Source organism: Oryctolagus cuniculus, chromosome 5, assembly GCF_964237555.1.
Source record: "Oryctolagus cuniculus chromosome 5, mOryCun1.1, whole genome shotgun sequence".
Taxonomy (NCBI): domain Eukaryota; kingdom Metazoa; phylum Chordata; class Mammalia; order Lagomorpha; family Leporidae; genus Oryctolagus; species Oryctolagus cuniculus.
The window spans coordinates 97,937,773-97,954,400 of record NC_091436.1 but is presented as its reverse complement, the minus strand read 5'-3'; positions in this window follow the sequence as shown (position 1 = coordinate 97,954,400).

Here is a 16,628-nt window from a genome sequence, read left to right as displayed (position 1 = left end):
TACTTTTAAATCCTCATAAGGGTAGTTTCAAAGTATAAGATTTGTTAGGTCATTAAATTGGATCCCATGACCATTCATTATAATACCCACACTGCATGCTTTCAAAATTCTTCAATTAGTTGGCCATATATAACTGTCCAAAATCCAACCCAGCTGAAATCCAGCTTCAGTTCAGCTCCAGGCTGCCACAGTGAAATGCAGATAAGGGAGGCTATAGAAAAACTAACAGTTGTACTGATTATTTTCCTTTTCAATTCACCTTGTGCTTCCTACCAAGTGTACTATCCCATCACGTCTTCCACTCTTTGAAAAGAGTATAAAAGTGATCTTATATTTTCCCTCTTTCAAACTTTTAACATTCTCCATCCCACTTTCCAACCATTAATGTTTACTGTACTGCTACTTGAGTACCTATAGCACCTAACAAAGATCTCCAAATGTAATGGCTTAAAGGAAAAGGATTTATTATTTCTACCTTTTGGTGGGTGAGAAATTTGGACTCAGCTGGGTGGTTTCTCCACACGGTGATAGCTGGGGCCATACAGCTGGAATCCACGCTGGGTTAGATTCTCTGAGGGGGCCTTTCATCCTCCATGATACAGCATGTGCCCCCCAAGCATTAAAAGTAGCCTGGACTTATCACTACATGGCAGCTGGGCTGTAAAGAAGAGGAAGCAAAAGTTGCCAATTAAGTCTGGGTTTGACAATTCCAAACAACACTTGTATGTTCCTTATTGATCAAAGCAACACACAAGTGAAGTAGATTCAAGAGAAGGAAAACAGATTCAGTCTCTTGATGTTAGAAACTCCAAGGAAACACAGGGGTTGGTGGAATAATTGGCAGATAAACTGAAAACTATCTACCACAACTAGTTAAATATTAGTTACCATGTTCCCCCACCACAGCAACCATCTACCCTCTGTGTCCACATGTCTACTCCCTGGTGTTAGTACTGATGCTGATCCCACTAACAAAATTTAATTCCATTCACTTTTACATTAGAATCCACTCACCTTCATCTATTCAAGATTATTGTTTTGGTAATTTTTCTTCTTCTCCCTCATGATGAAATTTTCCTCTCCACTATTGAACTCCCACTGGCACATAAATATGTTTCAATTTCTCTCCTTTTAAAAACAACCAAAGAAAAATCCCTTTTCTGAATCCGTATGTTCCTCCAGATAATTTACATTTCTTTGTCCCTCTTTATAACAACATTTCTCAGTAATTATTTCTGTGTAATAACTTTGATTCCCCTTAATCCATCTTGCCTTGAAACCACTCCAATCAGATTTTCATTCCAATCATCTCACCAAAACAGCCGTTCATTTGTCATCAAATCATCCACTCTTAAATGCAAAATACGACTCTCTGTTCTCATCCCACTTGATCTGGAAGGTGCCATTTGGCTCCATCAATCAGTCCCTTCTCCTGGAAGCATGTTTCTTTCTTGCTGGCTCCTTACACCATGCATTCTTCCAGTTTCCCTCCTGCTTCTCTGGCTGCTCCTTTCCATGCTCTTTTATTGACCCCTCCTCATTTCCTCAGTCTCTGCTCCAAGGCTCAGTGCTTGGTTCTCTTCTCACATTCATTTACATTCACATCTCATGACTTTAAACACCATCTATATTCTGAAAATTCTTATAACTCCAGCCCACACATCTGTCTCAAACTCCAGACTATGCCAAACAGCTTACTTAAAATCTCTACACGGATATCAAATCAGAATCTTAAATTCTCATTTCCAAAAGTGAACTGTTAATCTTGTCCCCAGATAGTCCTCCCACAGATCCCCATCTCAGCAAATAACATCTACATTTTTCCAGTTGTTGTAGCCAAACACTTGGAATCATCTTAAGGCTCTATCTTTTTCTCAAAATCCTCTTTCCGTTTGTCCTCAAATCGCATTGGTCATTTCTTTAAAATGTGCCCATCATCTGAACACTTCTTTCTACTTCCTCTCACCTATCCTACTCTAAATAGCATCCATTCTTGCTTGTTATGTTCTTTTTTTTTCACTACAGGACACAGATTTTTAAAAAATTAGATAATCTTACTCTTTGGCTTAAAATTCTCCAGTATTTTCCTGTTTCCCTCAGAATAAAAGCTGTGTTCTCACAGTGGCCTCCAATGTGCTGTAGTTTGCCCTGATCTTGTATCATTCTGTGCCTGTGATCTCATCTCCCCCAACTCCTTATCATTCTCTTATTCACCCCAATCACACTTAAAATCCATTATGACTCTGACTCCCAAGGATGTTCTCATCATAGGACCTTTGTAACTGCTGTGTCCTCTTCCTATCAGGTTCTTCCTCCCTGTCCCTGTGGACACAGATTTGATCTTTCTTACTGCCCATTTTGCACTATCACTATATAAACTGCACACAAGCAAGGACTTTTAATTTTTTGCTCACTAATATATCATCAGCTCCAGCGATAACACATATATGAGGCATTCTATAAACAGCTGTTGAGTTAGTAAATTGTCATTTCCTTTTTTATGTGTTTCTTTTGTTTTTACACAGTTAATTCTTTACTTCCTTCGAAATGCAATTTGTTTTATGATGAGATGTGAGACCTAAATATACATTCTCATAAATTGCTAAGTATTCCTACTGGTACTAGCATCTTTTGCACACTGTCATACTTTACAAATTATTAGTTATGGTTTCACAAAGAATGTGGATAGTCACTGCCACACCTCTTCCTTCTCACTCCAAGATTTCTCATTGTCTTTTTTTTTTTTTAGACTTATTTACTTATTTGCAAGGCAGAGTTGGGGAGGGAGAAGGCAGAGACAGAAAGAGAGGTCTTCCATCTGCCGGTTCACTCCCCAAATGGCCACAATGACCAGAGCAGGGTCAATCTGAAGCCAGGAGCCAGGAGCTTTCTCCAGGTCTCCTACCTGGGTGCCGAGGCCCAAGCACTTGGGGCATCTATAGCTGCATTCCCAGGTGCATCAGCAAGCATCAGAAGTTGGGCAGCTGAGACTCGAACTGATGCCCATATGGGATGCCACTGCACAGGTGGCAGTTTTAACTGCTGTACCAGAGCCCTGGCCCCTCATTCTTCCTGGTTTAGTCTTGGACATTCATGTAATCCCACTCACACACTTAATCCTGCTAAGACCAAGACAAGATGCAGCATCACTTTCAGGCAATTTCTCCCAACTTTCTTCTATGAACAATTTCCTACTTAGGTTTACTCTTAAGCAATTGGGGATCTCTAAAATGATATTTGATAGTTGCTTTATATACCTCCTTCCCTCTACTTTGGTAACAATTCTGCCTGCTTTGTGGTGTCGTTGAGTTTGTTTAATCAATTACCTTTCAATTCTGTTCAGTTTACTGTCACTATCCGGAATGAGATATTCACTTGTTTAACAAGCTCCATATACCCCTTCCACCCCACACCTAAGAACAGCAATGGAGCAGTGATGTCAGCCTGTGGACATATTCTTGAGGACTGAGAACAATTTTGGTCTTTCTAGCTATATGTTACAGTATGTTTTTTTTAAAAAATTTGCTTGAAGTTTTATATTGGCTTTTTTAAGTTAATGCATTTCTTTTTTAACATTTATTTAATAAATACAAATTTCCAAATAAAACTTTTGGATTATAGAGGCTTTTTCTCCCCATAACCTCCCTCCCACCTGCAACCATCCCATCTCCCACTCCTTCTCCTATCCCATTCTTCATCAAGATTCATTTTCAATTATCTTTATATACAGAAGATCTACTTAGTATTCAGTAAGTAAAGATTTCAACAGTTTGTACCCATACAGACACACAAAGTATAGAGTACTGTTTAGGTAGTAGTTTTACCATTAATTCACATAGAAAACACATTAAGGATATAGGTCCTACATGGAGAGTAACTGTACAGTGATGCTTGTTGTTCATTTAACAATTGACACTCTTATTTATGATGTCTGTGATCACCTGAGCCTCTTGTCATGAGCTGCCAAGGCTATGGAAGCCTCTTGAGTTCACAAACTCTGATCTTATTTAGACGAGGCCATAGTCAAAGTAGAAGTTCTCTCTTCTCTTCAGAGAAAGGTACCTCCTTCTTTGATGGCCTGTTCTTTTTACTGGGATCTCACTCCCAGAGATCTTTCATTTAGGTAATTTTTTTTTTTTTTTTTTTTTTTTTTGCCACAGAGTCTTGGCTTTCCATGCCTGAAAAACTCTCATGGGCTTTTTAGACAGATCCAAATGCCGTAAGGGCTGATTCTGAGACCACAGTACTATTTACGACATCTGCTATTCTATGAGTCTGCTGTGTATCCTGCTTCCTATGTTGGATTGTTCTCTCTTTTTTAATTCTATCAGTTAGTATTAGCAGACACTAGTTTTGTTTATCTGATACCTTTGACACTTATTCCTATCATTATGATTAATTATGAACTTAAACTGATCACTTTGACTAGTGAAATTGGATTACTACATGCCACCTTGATGGGATTGTATTAAAATCCCCTGACACATTTCTGACTCTACCATTAGGGGTAAGTCCAAGGGAACATGTGCCAAACTGTACATCTCCTCCCTCTCTTATTCCCACTCTTATATTTAACAGGGATCACTTTTCAGTTAAATTTAAACTCATAAGAATAATTGTGTGTTAATTACAGAGTTCAACCAATAGTATTAAGTAGAACAAAAAAAAAATACTAAAAGGGATAAAGTAGTAAGTTGTTCCTCAACAGTCAGGACAAGGGCTGATCAAGTCATTGTTTCTCATAGTGTCCATTTCACTTCAACAGGTTTCCCCTTTGGTGCTCAGTCAGTTGTTGCCGATCAGGGAGAACATATGATATTTGTCCCTTTGGGACTGGCTTATTTCACTTAGCATGATGTTTTCCAGATTCCTCCATTTTTTTGCAAATGGCTAGATTTCATTTTTTTTTACTGCTGTATAGTATTCTATAGAGTACATATCCCATAATTTCTTTATCCAGCCTTCTGTTAATGGGCATTTATGCTGATTCCAAGTCTTAGCTCTTGTGAATTGAACTGCAATAAACATTAAGGTGCAGACAGCTTGTTTGTTTGCCAATTTAATTTCTTTTGGGTAAATTCCAAGGAGTGGGATGGCTGGGTTGTATGGTAGGCTTATCTTCAGGTTTCTGAGGAATCTTCAGACTGACTTCCATAGTGCCTTAACCAGTTTGCATTCCCACCAACATTGGGTTAGTGTCCCTTTTTCCCCACATCCTCACCAGCATCTGTTGTTGTCAGATTTCTGAATCTGAGCCATTCTAACCGGGGTGAGGTGAATCCTCATTTTGGTTTTGATTTGCATTTCCCTGATGGCTAGTGATCCTGAACATTTTTTCATGTGTCTGTTGGCCCTTTGGATTTCCTCTTTTGAAAAATGCCTATTGAGGTCCTTGGCCCATCTCTTAAGTGGGTTGTTTGTTTTGATGTTGTGGAGTTTCTTGATTTCTTTGTAGATTCTGGTTATCAACCCTTTATCTGTTGCATAGCTTGCAAATATTTTTCCCATTCTGTTGGTTGCCTCTTCACTTTCCTGACTGTTTCTTTTGCAGTACAGAAACTTCTCAATTAGATGCAATCCCAAATGTTAATTTTGGCTGTGACTGCCTGTGTCTCTGGGGACTTATATTGGCTTTTTAATGTGTCATCATATTTTTGGAGAAATTATTGACAAATTTTAAAACGATAATTTTTTTGCCATTCATCTTTTCTCATAAATGCTCTACATTGTCTTGCTGTTTTTCTTTAACTTGACAATATATCTTCTTAATGGTAAACTTTGGTATTTGTATATTCACTGCTATTGTGAATTAGAAACCTTTTTCATTGCATTTATTGGTGTATATGAAAGAGTATGGTTTATGTTTGGGAGATTTTTTAATAAATTTATTTGATATAATCTTTTGTGATTCTTTGTTATAAAATAATTTTAAATAATTTTCAGAAATATAATTTCAGAAATATAATTTCAGAAATATAATTTTATCTCTGAATGTATTTATATGATTTATGTTGCCTATATAAGAGGTTCTGTAAAACAAAGAGTTCTATAAACAAGAATAACAGAGTCCTATTAAAGTCTCATATTTATTTTAATAACATGTGCTAAGTTTTATGTGTTTTACATGTGTATTTGTCAGGCTGTCTAAAATATATAACATATACACACTACTCTTGTTATACAATCATTTTCCTAAACACTATGTACTACTTATGTATACAGTGCAAACTTTAGAGATGTTTTTCTTACAAATGAGTTAAGATGGGAATAGCAGTTGGCATAAAGACTATTTTCCCGATTAGTATTGTATTTTTTCCTATCATTGTGTCAAGACATACAAAATAGATTACTGTGCACCTTTTTCACCAAGCTGTGGGTTCCATGCTCCAGGAGAAGAGCACCTCAAGAAAACTGCTTTGAGACAACTGAAAAGAGGTGAAACTAGAATAGCTTTGCTGCCCCAAGGCTGGGAATGTTCCTATCCTAAGGTGACACTGAAAATGGAAGCAATAAAGGCTGGTGGAAATGAAACTCACAGGTTCATACCTTCTCTTCTAAACAACGACTGTTGGAGAATGATTGGTGCTGCTGTAGAAACCTCATAAGCAAAATATTCAGAGTAGAGATGAAACTACAAAAAAGATATGCTCACCAGGAAAACACTAGGTTTCTTAAATGAAAATTGAATATAATTCTGTGAGCATGGTATGTTAATTATGGTAAATGGGGTTGAAATGAGAATCCATATAGTTGCCTTCCTGGGAAACATCCCAGCCTGGGACACACACACACACACATAGGCACAGCTTGCGAATGAGTGCATGCATGCATGTGCACGTACACACCCACACGTTGATAATTCTTTTTTTTTTTTTTTAACTTTTATTTAATGAATATAAATTTCCAAAGTACGGCTTATGGATTACAATGGCTTTCCCCCCATAACGTCCCTCCCACCCACAACCCTCCCCTTTCCCACTCCCTCTCCCCTTCCATTCACATGAGGATTCATTTTCGATTCTCTTTATATACAGAAGATCAGTTTAGCATACATTAAGTAAAGATTTCAACAGTTTGCTCCCACACAGACACATAAAGTGAAAAATAATAGATGATTTTTTAAATGATGATGAAATCAGATCAGACCTATTGTCATGTTTAATCTCAGTGAGAGTCAAGTTGGGAATTGATAATTTCTTTTTTTTTTTTTTACAGAAGATCAGTTTAGTATACATTAAGTAACGATTTCAACAGTTTGCACCCCCATAGAAACACAAAGTGAAATATACTGTTTGAGTACTCATTATAGCATTAAGTCTCAATGTACAGCACATTAAGGACAGAGATCCTACATGAGGAGTAAGTGCACAGTGACTCCTGTTGTTGACTTTACCAATTGGCACTCCTGTTTATGGCATCAGTAATCTCCCTGGCACCAGTCATGAGTTTCCAAGGCTATGGAAGCCCCTTGAGTTCTCCAACTCTTATCTTGTTTAGACAAGGTCATATTCAAAGTGGAGGTTCTCTCCTCCCTTCAGAGAAAGGTACCTCCTTCTTTGAAGACCTGTTCTTTCCACTGGGATCTCACTCGTGGAGATCTTTCATTTAGGTTTTGTTTTTTTGTTGTTTTTTTTTTTTTTTTTTTTTTTTTTTGCCAGAGTGTCTTGGCTTTCCATGCCTGAAATACTCTCATGAGCTTTGCAGCCAGATCAGAATGCCTTTAGGGCTGATTCTGAGGCCAGAGTGCTGTTTAGGACATCCACCATTCTATGAGTCTGCTGAGTATCTCGCTTCCCATGTTGGATCACTCTCCCCTTTATTTATTCTATCGGTTAGTATTAGCAGGTACTAGACTTGTTTATGTGATCCCTTTGACTCTTAGTCCTATCATTATGATCAATTGTGAACTGAAATTGATCACTTGGACTAGTGAGATGGCATTGGTACATGCCACCTTGATGGGATTGAATTGGAGTCCCCTGATATGTTTCTAACTCTACCATTTGGGGCAAGTCAGCTTGAGCATGTCCCAAATTGTACATCTCTTCCCTCTCTTATCCCCACTCTTATGTTTAACAGGGATCACATTTCAGTTAAATTTCAACACTTAAGAATAACTGTGTATTAATTACAGAATTAAACCAGTCATATTAAGTAGAACAGACAAAAAAAACTACTAAGAGGGATAATGTATTAAGTTGTTCATTAACAGTCAGGGCTATGCTGATCAAGTCACCATTTCTCATAGTGTCCATTTCACTTCAACAGGTTTCCTTTTTGGTGTTCAGTCAGTTGTCACCGATCAGGGAATACATATGGTATTTGTCCCTTTGGGACTGGCTTATTTCACTCAGCATGATGTGTTCCAGATTCCTCCATTTTGTTGCAAATGACTGGATTTCGTCGATAATTCTGTTTATAATTGAATAGAAAAATTACATTCCTTAAGATGAAAGATTTGATGATGGAACTAGTTGCCTAAAAGCTTGTGGCACTGGAGAAATTTACAGTCCTAGACTGAGGGTTTGTCAAGGAAGCATAGATGCAAATCAAGGATTGTTTTATGTAAAACTTTTAACAGTGTATTGTTTGTATTGACAAGATGCGAAAACAGTCATGGATGCGAAAATAAGATTTAATTTGAAACTCCTTTCTTCCTCATCATTTCTTATATTAATCAGTTGTACTGTAATATATATTAAGTCAAATTAAACATGCACACAATCCACTCTGTCCCCCAAAGGATACACAGTACCATAAACTGAGCCTGAGACAGTGCTCAGTCCTGCTTCTGGTATTCCTTTGGCACAATTCTTTTAAAAATACATCTTTGAGTACATTTTAGTTTTGGAAAGACGTATAAGATTTTTTTTGGAGGATTGTTTATAAAGAACAGATTTTCATCACTTCTTGGCCTTTTGGCTAACATCAAATGTAGTAAAGAACAGATTTTCAAAACTCCAATTTAAGACTTTTAAGGAAAGCTCTCCAAAAATATGTATAAAGATAAGCTGACACGTTGTTTTGTTTAAATTAAGCCATGTCCTGGGGTGCCAAAACTAGGATATCATCCAAAGTGACAGACTTTGGGTTTGCCTGGGTTGTGTGCACGGACATCTGCTGCACCCGCACGCTATGCTGCTTTGACTCAAAGGAATCCTCCCGATCCAGGCATTAAGTCACCATACCGGACGCACACCACTGGAATGCTGTGACCTACATACGGTGTATGTGGTTTACATTTTCAGTAACTGGGAGGCAATTTAATTGTCTGACTCAATTACAGTAAGTGAGAGCCAGACTGCCAAATATTCATTCACCTCACTGAAAACGGACTCCTCAAAGTCAAGCCAAATTCTCGAAGGAGAAGCTGGGTCAGCAAAGCTGCTGCTGCAACACGTGTGCCCCAGTCTTCATCTTGAGCAAGCTGCTGGTTCTCCTTGATCCTTTATTTCCAACACTGGCTCTCTGAAATGGTCAGACTCTAGGAGCTACAGCACAATTGAGTTTGACTTATAGCAGAATGAGGATCTTATTTTGGGCAACCATTTCTTAGATTGAAGCCAAAAGAAATATTGCCCAGGAGGAGGAACCATATTAAAAGTTAGGTTTTGATTAAGTTGGAAAGTGCACATTTTCCAAGCAGCACTGATCTGATATGCTTGCATTCTGTATCAGTCTAGAAAGGGTTAGCCTGGACTCCTGGGACTAGACTACTTCATGTCCTTTCTAGTCAACTGTCTAAAACTGGTTTGCCAAGTGACTCCTACTTTGACCTGTCAAAACTGGCTTCTGACCAGAAAGTACAGTCTGCTCAGCCAGAAAACAGCCACTAATCAAAAAACAGCCCAAGTGGCCACTGAGAAACAATGGGTCCAATTCTGTCCCTAATGAACACAGGGAACTCCTTCAAGTCTCTGTGTGAAATGCTTGCCAAGCAGTAGGCATTAGATGTTAAGTTTTCCCCTCTTTGGAAATTGTGGTAGAAGAGCATGGAAGCAATTTTCAGCAGGAGTGATGGTCAAGTCTGCTGTTCACTATGATTAGTCCTAGAGAAATGCAGACAAATAAATTGAGACAGAAAAGGAAAATCATAGTCTTGGGCCATCCTTTTTCTATCCAACAACTCTGAAAGTAAATAATTCTCCAGTGTTTAACTTTCAAAATCCATATGGCTTGATGATAGGTAGGTGGGCTACTAACATTTCCCAGTGGTTGCAGTAATTGCAGTAGAAAATTGGCCTTCTCCCATAGCTGGGTGTGCTATGTAAAAGGAAGGATCACAGTAGGCTAGAAGGAGGCCACGAGACAAAGCTCTGACCTGAGGCCCATGGGTTTTTAGGTTTAATTTTAAATTTTACTTTTTTGGTAAAAGACACACAAAACAACATTTATTGTCTTAACCATTCTGAGGTGCACAGTTGGATGTTGTATTCATGTCTTATATAACCAATCTCTCAAACTCTTTGTTTTGAGAAACTAAACTCTGTATCCATTAAACAAGTCTGTGCTGTTTTGTTGACAACTCTATTAGAAATCATCAGACATATGAGTACACAGTAAAAGATTTTAACTGTTTCCTTTTTAAGAAATGCATTTATTTATATGAAGAGAATGGATTTAATGTCTTTTAAATATGGAGTTTTAGAAACATAATGATACTTCCCACCCTCCCTTTCTTGCTCCCATCCTCCTTCTTCATTCTTTTCTTATTTTTCTTTTAATTTTTGCGATGACATATTTCCAATTCACTTTAGATATCCACAGGTGCTACAGAAGATTTTTGCTTACTAGCTTCTCAAATTATGTGAAGCAGTTAAGACTCCTCAGAATATAGATACAAGTAGTAAAGTAGTACATATTATCAATGACTTTAGGGTCACATGGCTGTGTTTGACAGACCAAAATGTTAACAATTACAGTAATTCAAACTCCATGCTTAAAATTGAATGCAATAAAATAGGATAACCTTTTAAATCAAGTGTGACTTTATATATCACCAATAAATGTTTGAAACTTCTTCCATTTTATATTAATCAGTGCCACCTGACTTTTGAGTCTTCACTTGCATTCCATAGAGAATATTTTTAAAATATTAATTTCCAATAATTAATTAGTGCTAACTATTTTTGTAAATGTTATACCTTAAAAGCAATTCAGAAAATAAATGGGTCCACACAGATGTTGGGGGAAAGCCATAGGAGAGAGCTGAAGTGTGGTGATTTAAAGTCAGGCCCTGTGTCGTATTGTGTAACTATTGGCTATTCCTTGTCCTTTCTTCTGCCCAGTGTCCTGTTTAATGGGTAAACTTCATGAAATAACGCATATATAACTCTCAGTAGAGTGTATTCCACAAAGGTAACAGTTAACAAAAGTTAGTGATGATTATCACTACTGTGTTAAAAAAAAATAAGCAAATAGTACACACATTTCCTTGTACTCCCTCAGTGACCAGAATCCGAGTACTGCTTTAATAGGTGACTTGAAGATTTGCAAAATCTAAGTTATTCTACCATTTAGAAAGTACTGGGCAAGTGAAGTTAGGGCCCACATACAGGACATGATTTCAAGGTTCCTAAGAAATCCCATGCTCCCCACTGCTGACGGTTTACATTCTAAATACTGTTAGCTTCATCATACTCTGTTTTATTAATTATTCCTCTTCCCTCCACTCCCTCTCTTCCCCTCTGCAGAGAGAAGACTGGAACATCTGGGTGGGCTTACCAACTACCCTGTGCTTGATAGAAGGCTGACCATGGTCCAGGTTCACTAACCAGGACTGAAAAATTAGTGCTCCCATCTGCCAATTATTTAACTTAATGTTAAAATGAAAATGTTTTCAAAGAAATGAACTTGAAGAGACTATCATTTTGTTCTTACAAATGTATCTAGGGGCTGGCGCCATGGCGCAGTAGGTTAATCTTCCACCTGCAGCACCAGCATCCCATGTGGGCACCAGTTCTAGTCCCGGTTGCTCCTCTTCCAATCCAGCTCTCTGCTATGGCCTGGGAAAGCAGTAGAAGATGGCCCAAGTCTTGGGATCCTGCACCCACGTGGGAGTCCCAGAAAAAGCTCCCGACTTCGGATCGGTGTAGCTCTGGCAATTGCTGCCATCTGGGGAGTGAACCAGTGGATGGAAGACCTCTCTCTCTGTCTCTACCTCTCTCTGTAACTCTGTCTTTCAAATAAACAAAATAAATCTTAAAAAAAAAGAAATTAATATAGGGTTTGGCATTGTGGTGTAGTGGGTAAAGCTGCCACCTGCAGTGCCAGCATCCCAAATAGGTGCCGGTTTGAGTCCCCGCTGCTCCACTGCCAGTCCAGCTCTCTGCCATGGCCTGGGAAAACAGTGAAAGATGGAACAAGTCCTTGGGCTCCTGCATCTGTGGGCGATACCCAGAAGAAGCTCCTGGTGCAGCTCCAGCCATTGCAGCCAATTGAGGAGTGAACCAGCGGATGGGAGACCTCTCTCTCTCCCTCTCTCTCTTCCTCTCCTTCTCTCTCTGTGTACCTCTGACTTTCAAATAAATAAATGAATCTTTAAAAACAATGAAGTTGATTTAGAATAGCAATCTCTCTATTAATAGGCTTTCTAAATTCATGAATGCACATTTGAAGAAATTGTGACATAACATTTATAGCTTAGCTAGTAAGGAAAAAATATGTATCCTGATTTTTCTATATGCCAATGTTACATCAAAATATCTAATATCTGATTGAGTCTGTTTAGTCAAGTATCCAGGGGATGACATCAGCTCCTGACACATAGGAACACTACTGGATCCTTTTTCTTTCTTTCTTTTTTTTCTTTTCTGGCCTTGAATTGGCTTTCTCTTTGGGAGACAGGAACACCAAGTGTGAAACAGACTGGCATTAATATCAATGAGAATATTCCTAGTACACATGTGGATTATCTCATTAGAGCATTGTTTGCAAGCTCAGAAAATGCCTTTCAAAGTCATCACTTTCTTGACCCATGGCAGGGAGTCACTGTGGGATTTCTGGGTAGAGAAGATTTCATTACCTCTTCTCTAAAACTCCTAGCAACAGGACATCAGCTGGGGTCCCAGACCATTTCCCACTGAGCCTCACCTTGATGTCCACTTCCTCCTCAGAGATGCCTTATGTGAGACTTATTACACCTGACAAGGGCAAAATCCTTATTACAAAATCCACTTGTCATGTGGCAAATTTATCTCAAAGTTATTTTTTAAAGTGAATGAACAGCATTAGTAATAAATTTGAGTAGTAGCTTTCATATTCAATTTCTAGAAATCCGGACAAGAAATGAAACAGAATGGAGGAGATTTGCAGTAGGAAAACTTTGATGAGCACCTCTAAGTAGGAAAGAGTCTGTCCTCTTTACAGAGAATTTCCAAATCCAAACACATACTGAATATATTATGGGTTACTTTCTCTTCTTATAACATGTAAGATGATACTTTTCCTTCCTTTGATTCTCTGACTTCTTTAATACATTGATTGTTGGGACTTTGGCTGCACAAAAACTGGGCTTCTCCTGATTCTTTTCCAGAGTACGTCTCTAAAATCTCACCTTGTATGTGACATATGTCACTTTGTTGGTCATCCTGTATAGCATGTCTACAGAAGTGACAACACACACTTGAAGAACCCCTTTAAGAGAACTTTTGGAAGTGAACAATGAGTTCTCAAGAAAATGCAAAATTAATTGAAATAATGAAATTGTTGAGTATTTAAACTTCTATGTGTATATAGATGTTTATCTAGCATAATAAAACACTTGTGATGACTCACCACATTTTACTAATTTATGGCATAGCAATACATGACAACTTCCTTCCATGTCCACTTCCTGCACCATAATTATCTTGCAGAATTTGTCATGCTATATTTTTTTTAACTTTTATTTAATGAATATAAATTTCCAAAGTACGACTTATGGATTACAATGGCTTTCCCCCCTAACGTCCCTCCCACCCGCAACCCTCCCCTCTCCCATTCCCTCTCCCCTTCCATTCACATGAGGATTCATTTTCGATTCTCTTTATATACAGAAGATCCGTTTAGCATACATTAAGTAAAGATTTCAACAGTTTGCTCCCACACAGAAACATAAAGTGAAAAATAATAGATGATTTTTTAAATGACGATGAAATCAGATAGACCTATTGTCATGTTTAATCCCAGTGAGAGTCAAATTGGGAATTGATAATTTCTTCTTCTTCTTCTTCTTCTTTTTTTTTTTTTTTTTACAGTATATTTCACTTTGTGTTTCTATGGGGGTGCAAACTGTTGAAATCTTTACTTAATGTATACTAAACTGATCTTCTGTCATACTATATTTTAACACTCTTGACATGTCTTGCTGACTGAATCAATATTGTCTACAAAGCACTGGCTTGGTCTTATTATTCCTTGGCTTTCAAGTGCTTTACTTGGTTTTTGGCACACTGATTGTGTCAATGAAAACCAGGCAGACAGATGAGCGAGTGGATGAATAGTCATATGCATAGATTTGATACTATAAGCTTTCCTGTAAAACAAATGTAGGATGATTTACTAGTTTTTTCTTAGAGAGCTCTTCAGGATCATCCATAATGTAAATAGAACAATGATGCAATACTACACAGCAGAGTTCCTCAACACTACCAATGGGACAGTTTGGATGAGATGGTTCTTTGCTGTAGGAGTTGCTGTGTAGAGGTTCAGTGGATATCATTAGCAGCCTCCATCCTCTCAGCCATGACAACCAAAAATGCCTCCTGACATGCCAAATGTCACTAAGGGAGGCAGGGACCAAATCACCTTCATTGGAGAATCTCTGCTCTATGGTATCTTATTTCAAAGATTATACTGTTCATTAGCATTTGTATTTGCATTTTTTTCTTTTCCAGAAAATAAGTGCATAATTGAATTGGGAAATAAAGGGAATGGTAATGGCATTTTCCTGCCCAGATTGGGCAAGATGGAAAGTAGTATTTGTCTTCCAGTAAAATTGTTTCAAGACATGTCATTTATTCTGGTGAGCTGCATATTTTCAAGCTGTAAAATAAAAATAAATCTTTGGAAGCCAAAATTGTCATACTTCTAAATGCATGGAATCTCCATGTAGTTTCCTCCTACAAGATACATATTCCCACCTCTGTTGGAAAAAACTTACATGTTTGGATCATTTATTTTGTACATATCTGGAAACTTTCATAATTATATTTCCTCATCTTCCAAATTCTGTAGAATTTGCCACATTTTTTAATTTAAAAATTCAAAACTATAACTGAATTTATCCATAAAATTTAGTTAGATCTTATGACTATCTCACTGATATATTTTTAAAATACTTCCACAATAATAAAAAAAAAAATCTTATGGCAGGCATTATGCACAGTGGATTAGGGCACAGTTTGGAACTCTCCATTGCAGATCAGAATGATGGTTTGTATTCTGGCTTCTCCACATTTTTGACTCAGCTTCCTGCAAATGAACATGGATAGCAACAAATGATGACTGGTGCCCGGGTTCTTTTCACCCACCTGGGAGACTCAGATGGACTTCTTGCTCCTGGCCTTGGCTTGGCCTACTGGCTGTTGAGGGCATTTGGAGCATGAACCAACAGGTGGAATATTCTCTCTGTCAGTCTGTCCTCCTCTGTATCTCCTTCTCTGTATGCCACTCTTTCAAATAAGATAAATAAAACTTCCAAAATTGTCACTAAAGAATGAGTTAATGCAAATTTTATGTAATAAATGAAGATGAAATGAAGACCCAGAGAACTTGGAAACTGTGTAGGTGTGAAGAGCATATTAATGTCAGAACCAGGAATAAATCTGAAGTCTTAAGTCACTAAACTAAACTCCATACCTGTTAAAATAGCCTTGGGGATTTAAAAAAAAAAAAAAAAAAGCACATTTTTGTGGTGCATGAACTGAGGTTCTGCTTCTGTAGATTTAAGGTCTGTCAAGAAATTTCTTTGTTTTTATTTTGCTTTAGGTTTCTTGTTTTGTTTTGTTTGTTTTGTTTTTTAAGATGTTGGGTACCCAAGGCTGAGATCATTATACTGCCTTGGTCATGGCTCATTCAATGCAGGACTATCCCATTTATTATTATCTTTTTTCCTTCTTCAAAATTTCTACTTTTACTGCCCTTCCACCATCACAGACACCCACTTTAATAGGTTTAATATATATAATTAGATATATGCACATCTTTGTAAAATTCATAGACCGTATTGTGTGTTAACTATGTTATTAGTTTTATAAATAGAACTATCTCCCAGATTTCCTTGCAGTTTAAAAATATTTTCTATGTTACTGCATTAAGAGTCATTGATGTTGGCCAGCGCTGCAGCTCACTTGGCTAATCCTCCGCGTGTGGCACCGGCACCCCGGGATCTAGTCCCAGTTGGGGCACCGGATTCCGTCCTGGTTGCTCCTCTTCCAGGCCAGCTCTCTGCTGTGGTCCGGGAGTGCAGTGCAGAATGGCCCAAGTGCTTGGGCCCTGCACCCACATGGGAGACCAGGAAGAAGCACCTGGCTCCTGGCTTTGGATCAGCGCAGTGGGCTGGCTACAGTGGCCATTGCGGGGTGAACCAACGGAAAAGGAATACCTTTCTCTCTGTCTCTCTCTCTCACTGGCTAAACTCTGTCAAA